Here is a 10,059-nt window from a genome sequence, read left to right on the forward strand (position 1 = left end):
CTTTTGCCTCACTGTTTATTTTGTTTCCTTGGCAGTTCGACAAGTCTCCCGCACTACACATTAAGTAATTTTATTTGACAGCACTGACTTTTTCACACCGGGGAGGACAGGATTAATTTTTTACCTAGTAATCTGAAGTACTAACATCACGTTAGACTCCGAGCGGTCCAGTGCAACACATTGCAGTTGCAACAGAATGCTCTCGGCACACTTGATCCAAGAATTTTAGATGCCACGTTGGACAACCCAGAGTTTCTCGAGAGTGGCGGATTTACAAACGCGGCCCGCATGCTTCGAAGCCTAAAGCCATCGGCACACGGAGCGTGCTGTCGAACGTTGAGCGTCCCAAGTTTCTGACGTCATAGCATGGAACAGCACGGTGGGAGCCCTTCCGAATGTGCAGGGCAATAGCTGGCAAGTCAGATATTCTAAGATTGCGATTGAACATTGACTATCTCTCTTCAATACAGAGTTGTGATGCGGTATATTGGTTTTAGTTGAAGCCCTTATGTATATATGGCGTTTCCGAGCACCTGCGACTTGAGGATCTGTCGAAAACATGTTGTTAATTCTATGATTTTTTTGTAATAAAATGACGAGAAGATTAATATTCGTCGGGAAAGAATTACTGTAAGCTGCGCATTACGAGAGTATGCCATTTCAAGGCAAAGCATGTTGAGGATCCATTAAAAATGGATTGGGGCTCCATCGAAAACGCATTGTTCTCGGTACAATTTGTTATAATTAAATTTCAGTTAGTAATATAGCTACGACTAAAGCTTTTAGGAGAAGATGCTATATATAGTCGCATTAGATTCGTTGTTGATTTAGTTCAGTGAGTAACGTCACAGATTTGTAACGAGAAGTATGACTACATACAAATTTTTTTCCTAACCTTCACGTTTTTAATACGTCCTGATATTTTCTTATTAGTTTAATATAAGTATATACCATAATATTCGATGTTATGTAAATATGAGTGCGCTCTTTTCGAATATCCTGTATCTACAGGACAGCTTGCACAGCTTGTAGTACGATATGTTGGCCTTTCATGTCTTAATCTTTGTAATTCACATGTTGTAAAGATTCTACTACTAAACAGGAGCAGTGATAAAGTAAGAAAGACCATAGAGTTTTACTAAAAAGTTAAAATAATGAAATCATTTTTATATTATATGGAGAGCTATTGTAAATTTGTATCGGACAACTTGTAATAGTACAAAATGTCCATGGATATTGAACTGTCTTTATTTATGTGTACTACAGACAGAACAACATGACTAGCATGTGGACGAGGGAGAAAATGTGCGTTTTAATAGAGCTAACGTAGGAGTTTTACGCGTGTCCATTTCGAAAACAGTGTGCTTTACGTAGTAGATACAGGCGACAGCTGCCGCTGAAACGCGCTGCGGTCGTGTGTACCACGTTGGGGCACACGTGCCGTCTGCACAAGTCACCTCATTTCTGAGCGTTCATCAGCACGTTAAACTCGGCACGGTCAACGCGGACGTTCAAAAGCACGGTCCTTGTACCGACAGCTTAAGAGACTCAAAGCTTCGCCAAACAGTACCAACACCACCACAAACGACAAAATTAAGCCAAAATAAAATAAAATAAACCCCCTCATTTCTGTGATCAGCTGATGCTGTCGTGACAAAAAAAGTGGCTAAGCTCTCATTAAGTGTATCACCAGTCACTCACCATTTCCTGCTCAGTGCAAGACAATTTACAAGGAACGCCTTGAGTGAGACGTCGCAGAAGGCCAATGGTATGTACGGCATGACGATCCACATATTGTTAGCCATGCAACCACAATATTGGCTGCTAATGGCAACAGAGGGCGGCACTGGAGGTATCCAATGGTGAGCATAGCACAAGGCTACTGAGCGTAGTTCAGCTGCTTAGTCGACGAGTAACTACATTACTACAGAGCGGGTGGTGTTGATACAAAGCAGAGAAATGGCAACGGTAAACAAAGCAAACGTTGCATTATGTGCGCAACAACAAATGCCGAAGAAGATATTTTGTCACAAGGAACCCAAGGAATTTCGCAGGGTGGGAGAGAAGCGGTAACTGAGATACAGGATTTCCGCAAGATCAGTCAGTGGAATGTACGATGTCGTACACGCTCGACCGTGCGGAAAATGTACATGAGAAGTACAATGATTAACGATATGTGCCTAACAAGTGAAAGTGATACTGAAACAAATGTCGAGCCTTGTAGTTCATCATCCTTGTCGAACAGGAAGCCACGAATCTCGTCTCGTCTCGGTGAAATGTAGCAAAGCACAATCGTTGTCCAAAGAGCGAGTACTAAACAATTACATATATGGAAGGTCATTTGCAGCATAGTGAAAAAAAAAATTCGTATACGGAATACATCCGCAGCAGTATGACCGTGTAGTGGATATTCAAGAGAGAACAAGGCGAACTTGTTACAAAGACCGCTGTTTGCGCGTTTCAAAGATACTCGGTACAATTTACAGGGTGTGCATGATAGTGACACACTATGTTATGGACATCAGATTGGGTGGTTGCATAATTTCAAACAGTGCTACAGAATTGGAAGGCCTAAGGTAACGAAATTTCAGACAAAGCGGTAGCTTGAAGATACACAGCAAACTGCGGAATTGGCCCGAAAATTTGTAGATGAGATAAACAAACTTATCCCTTCGTTCAATAAGGAATTTGTTTTCAGCTTCGACCATTCGGGATTTAAAGAGGGAATGCATATGAAAGGAAGCTTGGGAATTGGAGGAGTGTTGTATCAAGATCAACCATTCGTATAGAATTATGCCGAAGGTTAACCTGGATGGTAAACTGGCTGGAAAGTTATTTACTGTGCTACGAGAAGTTGGAGGTGCTCTGGCCCTTATATTTATTGAATGTCGAGTATGTCCATTTTGTGAATTGTAACACATACATTAGAATGTTGTTCTCTTCACCTCCCGGGCACTCTTTTTCTGTCGCCCTCCTCATGCACATGGTGAGTCATTAGCAGCTAGTAGTATTCCTGTCGTTTTTGTTAACACAGCACTTTCAAATGAACCTTACTAAAGACTGAACTCATGCACCTAGATAGCAAATCATGTACAAGCCGCTAGTGTGACCAATTCTAAAATATTGTTCCCGGTTTGGGAATCTTATGAAGTAAGCATGAAAGCAGAAATCAAATTAATTCAGAGCGGCTCTACTTGGATTGTAACTGCGTGTTGTAACCCGTATGAAAGAGTAACAGAAATGCCCGGAGAACTCAAACAGAAATATCTGGAAAAAATGCATAGTTCTCGCGAAATCCTGTTAGGTAAATTAGACTACGATAAGAGTAGCGATATTGCAAAGACATACAGAAAACCATGTTTCCCTTCACTCGATACATGAATGATTTAGGACAGAACAACATACCCTCCACGATGTATTGTACAATGACTTGCAGAATGTGTATGTAGATAAAGACGTAAAAATGATGCGTTAGACCTGCGTCACAAAAATGCATCGACTTCACTAATTTCTTTTTTGGTCTAGATTGACTTCTCCTTGTTCATGACCATACTGTATGACCGCTGTCCTGCAATACGTGGTCTGATTACGCTGTAATTCACTACGCTACAGTGACAAGTGTATTTAGTTCATTGTACCATTATCTGAACATACTCTGGAGACGACCGTGACTTTGGCTACGTCATATTCCTAGAAATATTCATTACTATAAGCACGACAATATTTTGTGAGTATTAATCTTGGGTTTACGAAAGATATAACCACCCTTTGAGACTTACAGCGGAGATAAGGGTATCGAAGTATTCATGAGAAAGCTTTAATACTATTAGAGTCCAGTACGACGTCACTTCGTCTGATGAACTATATTAGAAAAGCAATGAAGGGGTAGCTGAGTCTGAAACCAACTGTGATCTTTCCATGTGTGAACCCTATAATCTCAGTTTCTCATTCAGTTATTTTGTTTCCAGTGCTGTGCAGTTTCGATTGTGAAGGCATTTGTATACAAAAGTCACCAGCATATCCGTACTTGGGCCAGAGACCATGAACGCATCGAAACATAGAGTAGCCTCGTACATGCCAGCCAGCATGGATTTTGTAAACATCAATCATTTGAACCCAGCTCGCACTTTTTTCATATGACATCTTCAAAGCTACAGATCAAGACAGCCAGGTAAAAGCAGTATTTCTTGATTTCCGAAGATCATTGAATCAGTCCAGTACCTCCGTCTATTATCAAAAGTACAGTCGTATGACGAATCAAGCGACATTTGTGACTGGACTGACGATTTCCTGGTAGGGAGGACGCAGCAAGTCATCATGGATGGAGAATGATCGACAAATGGAAGTAACTTGAGGTGTAGTCCAGGAAAGTGTGTTTGGTCCCTCGCTGTTCATCTTGTATATTAATGATCTTGGGGACAATATTAACAATAATCTCAGACTTACTGTAGACGATGAAGTTATCTATAATGAAGTACTGTCTCGAAAAGAGGTGTACAAATATTCAGTCGTTTCTTGATTGGATTTGACACTGGTGAAAAATTATTATACGTTCAAATATTCAAAAATTTAAGATAGGGCACTTCACAAAACGGGAAAAACATATTACACTATGACTACAGCCCCATCGAATCACAGCTGAGTCGGTCAGATTACGCAAATACAAATATGTAACAGTTTGTACAGATGTGAAATGAGCGATCATGTAGGATCAGCCGTAGGCAAAACAGACAGGTTCATTCGTATGATAATAGGGTTGGGTTAATTTGGGGATGAGGACCAAACAGTGAGATCATCGGTCACATATAATACTAGGAAAAAGAAGCCTACAAATGATATTGTTTACAAAATGTTCGTGCGACATTTTTAGAATATTGCTCAAGTGTGTAGGACACGTACGAAATAGGACTAACAGGGCGTATTGAATACATCCAAAGAAGGGTAGCACGAATGGACACAGGCTTGTGTAGCCGAGTTTTAAGAGACACAGACGTAATTGGGCAATGAATTAAATTCAGTGGCGACACGCGAAAATTTGTGCTGGACCGGGACTCAAACCGGGATTTCCCGTTTTACCCGAGCTGTTGCCTTAACCGTTCGGCTGTCCGAACATGCTTCCCTTCCAACCCAAATTTTCAACATATCGCATACCACACATGTAGGTCTATTATCCTCACTGCTCGCAGCTTTACCTGATGTTCGCAAGAGTTCGGACATTGTGTGCACCCTCGCAGAAGTTATCATCACCGTCAAGGCGTATATACACTATGTGATTACAAGTATCAGGGCACCTGGGTAAATTGACTTACAAGTTCGTGGCGCCCTCGATCGATAATGCTGGAATTCAATATGGTGTTGGCCCACCCTTAGGCTTGATAACAGCTTCCACTCTCGCAGGCATACGTTCAATCAGGTGCTGGAAGGTTTCTTGGGAAATGGCAGCCCATTCCTCACGGAGTGCTGCACTGACGAGAGGTATCGATGTCGCTCGGTGAGGCCTGGCACGAAGTCGGCGATCCAAAACATCCCAAAGGTGTTCTATAGGATTCAGGTCAGGACTCAGAGCAGGCCAGTCCATTACAGGGATGTTATTGTAGTGTAACCATCCGCTACAGGCCGTGCAATATGAACAGGTGCTCGATCGTGTTGAAAGAAGCAATCGTCATCCCCAAATTGCTTTTCAACAGTGGGAAGCAAGAAGGTGCTAAAACATCAATGTAGGCCTGTGCTGTGACAGTGCCACGCAAAACAACAAGGAGTGCAAGCCCCCTCCATGAAAAACACGAACACACCATAACAGCACCGGGCATTCGCCATACCGACACCCTGCCATCGGATCGCCACATTGTGTATCGTGATTCGGCACTCCACACAACATTTATCCACTGTTCAATAGTCCAATGTTTACGCTCCTTACAAGCGAGGCGTCGTTTGGCATGTACCGGCGTGATGTGTGGCTTATCAGCAGCCGCTCGACATGAAATCCAAGTTTTCTCACCTCCCGCCTGTCATAGTACTTAGAGTGGATCCTGAAGCAGTTTGGAATTCCTGTGTGATGGTCTAGATAGATGTCTGCCTATTACACATTACGACCCTTTTCAACAGTCGGCGGTCTCTGTCAGCCTACAGACGAGGTCGGCCTGTAAGTTTTTGTGCTGTACGTATCCCTTCACGTTTCCACTTACCTATCACATAGGGAACGGTGGGCTTAGGAATGTTTAGGAGTGTGGAAATCTCGCGTACAGACGTATGACACAAGTGACACCCAATCACCTGACCACGTTCGAAGTCCGTGAGCTCCGCGAAGCGCCCCATTCAGCTCTCTCACGATGTCTAATGGCTACTGAGGTCGCTGATATGGAGTACCTGGCAGTAGGTGGCAGCACAATGCACCTAATATGAGAAACGTATGTTTTTTGGAGTGTCCGGATACTTTTGATCACATAGTGTATATTACTATATGTGTGTAGAATAATACCTACTTACCTAGTATCAAGACTGTGCTTTAAATAATGAGTCTAACAATATACTACAATCCCTTACCTGTCCTTACCGTGCGGATCATGAGAAACAGGTTATATTGTTTACAGCATGATTCTCGTTATCCATACGTACGCCGGCCGCTGTGGTCGAGCGGTTCTAGGCGCTTCAGTCCGGAACCGCGCAGCTGCTACGGTCGCAGGCTCGAATCCTGCCTCGGGCATGGCTGTGTGTGATGTCCTTAGGTTAGTTATGTTTAAGTAGTTCGAAGTCTAGGGGACTGATGACCTCAGATGTTAAGTCCCAAAGTGCTTAGAGCCATTTGAGCCATTTTGGTCCATACGTGAATGGAACGGGAAGAATTCCTAATAACTAGTTATAACGGTGAGTTCCGTCTGCCATACACTTCACAGTGGTTTGCAGAATATGGATATACTCGTAAATGTAGATGAAGAACGCACATATATAATTGTGTAATCGTATAATCGTAAGAGCTTGGCCACATTATCTGGCTTCATCATCAGATGACAATAAGTTACTCTATAAATCCAGCGTACCACTTGTAACGCAAGCATACAACCCACCAGTTTGCTCAAATCCTGCGCGGCTGTACATACTTAGGTGTAAATGAAGGCTGCTCTGGTACTATGCACTTCTCTAGCGTTTTGGAGAAATAGAATTTCAAAAGTTGTACGAGTCTGTTCAAAACCATACGATAGCGCCAGCCTTCGAACAGTGTCTTTATCGCAACCGGCTTCGTTCGAGTCACATGAATTGCTACAGCGAATCATGTTTCGTTGCAAACGAATATTATGACAGTTATTGTGGCATATTCGTGGCGGAGTATAGTCAGGTTATCATCATGAAAGGCACTGACTCGTTAAAAAGTATTTTTGTTCTCCGCGAGAATCATTGTCTTTTATTAGTCCGCTGGTGGGTAAGTAGACCAATCCCTTAACCAGATTTTCTACCACAGTTATGGCAAGTCCGCTCCTCGCCAACCACGGATAGTTACCGATTGTTTGTGATGAGGCTTTCTTGTTTTTTTCCTACCAGTCCACTTGTCCGACCTTAATCTTCGTCATTGTATTGAACTGGGGACCTAGAAACGACGGAGAGGCTTCGTCCGCGCCGTAGCCCCAAAACAGGCGACAGCACTCCACTCACCCCACCGCCGCCCCACACCGAACGCAGGGTTATTGGGCGGTTCGGACCCCAGTGGACCCCCCCCCCCCCCCCCCCCCCCCGGCAACGTCTCACACAAGACGAATGTAACTCCAATGTTTGCGTGGTAGGAGTAATTACGGTGTACACGTACGTGGAGGAAGTGTTTGCGCAGCAATCGCCGACATAGTGTAACTGAGGCGGAATAAGGGGAACCAGCCCGCATTCGCCGAAGCAGATGGAAAACCCCAACCGCCTTAACAACCATCCACAGACTGGCCGGCACACCGGACCTCGACACTAATCCACCGGGAGGAAAACAGTTCGTTGGACCGCGCGGCTAACCAGTCGGAACGAATCTTCGTCATAGTTGTTTGAACCATGGAAACAGTCCGATGCCATGTCGACGATGGGTTCCGAAACCTTGGCGTCGATGTGGCATCGTCAGACTTCAGAATACCGATGTACACGTTCTGTTATCGTCCTTATATTTGTTGCCTGCGTTTGTGTTGCGAATACATTATTTGTTGTGGTGGATGTCTGTCGAGCGTGCTGGTAATATGACCGGCCCATTGAAGCTGATATTTGATGGCGATGGCCTCTTTGCTGGCAGTGTTTGTTTCCCCGTGGATACTGATAGTGTGCCGATCTTCCCACTTCAGATTCGGTATTCTTCGAAGGCAGCAGTGACGTCATTGCTCGAGGAGATTCAGTTGTCTTCTGTACGTGATCTAGGCCTCACATCTGAAAGTGGGAGTTGTCATAATCATGCTCTGTCAGACAAAGAGTTTCATCTGAGTGTTTATTTTATTTATTTCGAGTCAAAAACATTACAACAATATTTACAATATATACAATATAACAAATCAGGTCAAATCATAAAAGAACAAACTAAACGGTATTAGCCCAAAATTGTGCAACGGCAGCAGCATTGTCTGAAACATCAACAAGCTCTTGTGTGGAACATGATACAGGACATCTAGGACAGTTAATTAAATGTTTGGTTGTCTGTTCTTCTCCGCAGTCACACAAGGTGGAAGATTCCTTCATGAAGCCCCATTTAAACAGGTTGTCCTTAGTTCGTCCGACGCCACTCCTGAGCCGATTTAGAGACTTCCACACTGTCCAGACTTGATTTCCACCAGGAGGAAGGGTCTCAGAAGGAGTCATCCAATCATTGCTGTCAGATTTTGCTGTCCACTGAGATAGTCTGGCTGCTCCAGTCCGACCGGTGAGGGGTGTAGTAGTTCTCATAAAGCTCCTCCTAGATTTGAGTCTACTAATTGGTGGCTGGTATCCATGTAGCAGGTGATCGGTGTTATGATCTGCTTTATGTCTCTCAAGTTTGGCTGCGACTTCACGCCTTATGTCTGGAGGAGCAATACCCGCTAGTTTATGGAGTTTATCAATAGGTGTAGCTTTGAGGCATACCTTGTGATTGTATCAATTAACATCTGAGTGTTGAGGTCATGGTTGCCGAAGGTCCCAACGTGCGCTAGCACATCTTACGCGATACTGGATTTCAGCGTCTATTTTTGCGTTAGTCGAGAAATGATTGCCAAGGTAAGGTAAGGCAAGTCTTACCGTTTAGTGTTATGGTGGGATCAAAACATGGTTCAAAAACGGCTCTGACCACTATTGGACTTAACATCTGAGGTCATCAGTCCCCTAGAACTTAGAACTACTTAAACCTAACTAGCCTAAGGACATCACACGCATCCACGCTAGAGGCAGGATTCGAAACTGCGATCGTAGCAGCAGCGCGGTTCCGGACTGAAGCGCCTAGAACCGCTCGGTCACAGCGGCCGGCTGGGGGGATCACTATAGACGGAATTTTGTGAAGTTTGATGCAAAATTTAGGTTCTTCTGATGTTAAAATCTAGGCCGGTGCCTCATCGAATACATTCAAAATTGCTTGCAGGCCTTCCTCTGCGCTGTAGTAGCTCGATGGCGGATGTTGTGATTACGTTGGTCACAGCTCTTAGTCTGTGTAAGCTGAAAATCGCATTATCCGTCATGTACACTGTTTCAACTCCCACTTGTATCTGTAATAAGGACTTTGATCAAAGTATAATTTATTCATCGACAAATTTACGTGCGTTTTGCATGGAGTCGTACTGGCCTGTACCTAACGAAAACCGCATTTGCAAGACGCACAAGAATGTATCGATGAATAAATAATCCAGTCATCACTGCTTCATATTATGCCTCGCCAAGAATTTTCCAGAACTATTACGATTATTATTACTGCTCCTTTTCAAAAAGACATAATTCGTTGTAGCAATACAAGTGCTAGGGCAAGACTACAGAAGAAGGAGGGTAAATGATGCTCGTGAATCAAATTATATTACCTGTTTACCTTAACGCATACATTTTGAAATGGTTTCACAGGCAAAACTCGGCAATGGAAACAAA

This window comes from Schistocerca nitens, chromosome 1, assembly GCF_023898315.1.
Source record: "Schistocerca nitens isolate TAMUIC-IGC-003100 chromosome 1, iqSchNite1.1, whole genome shotgun sequence".
Taxonomy (NCBI): Eukaryota; Metazoa; Arthropoda; class Insecta; order Orthoptera; family Acrididae; genus Schistocerca; species Schistocerca nitens.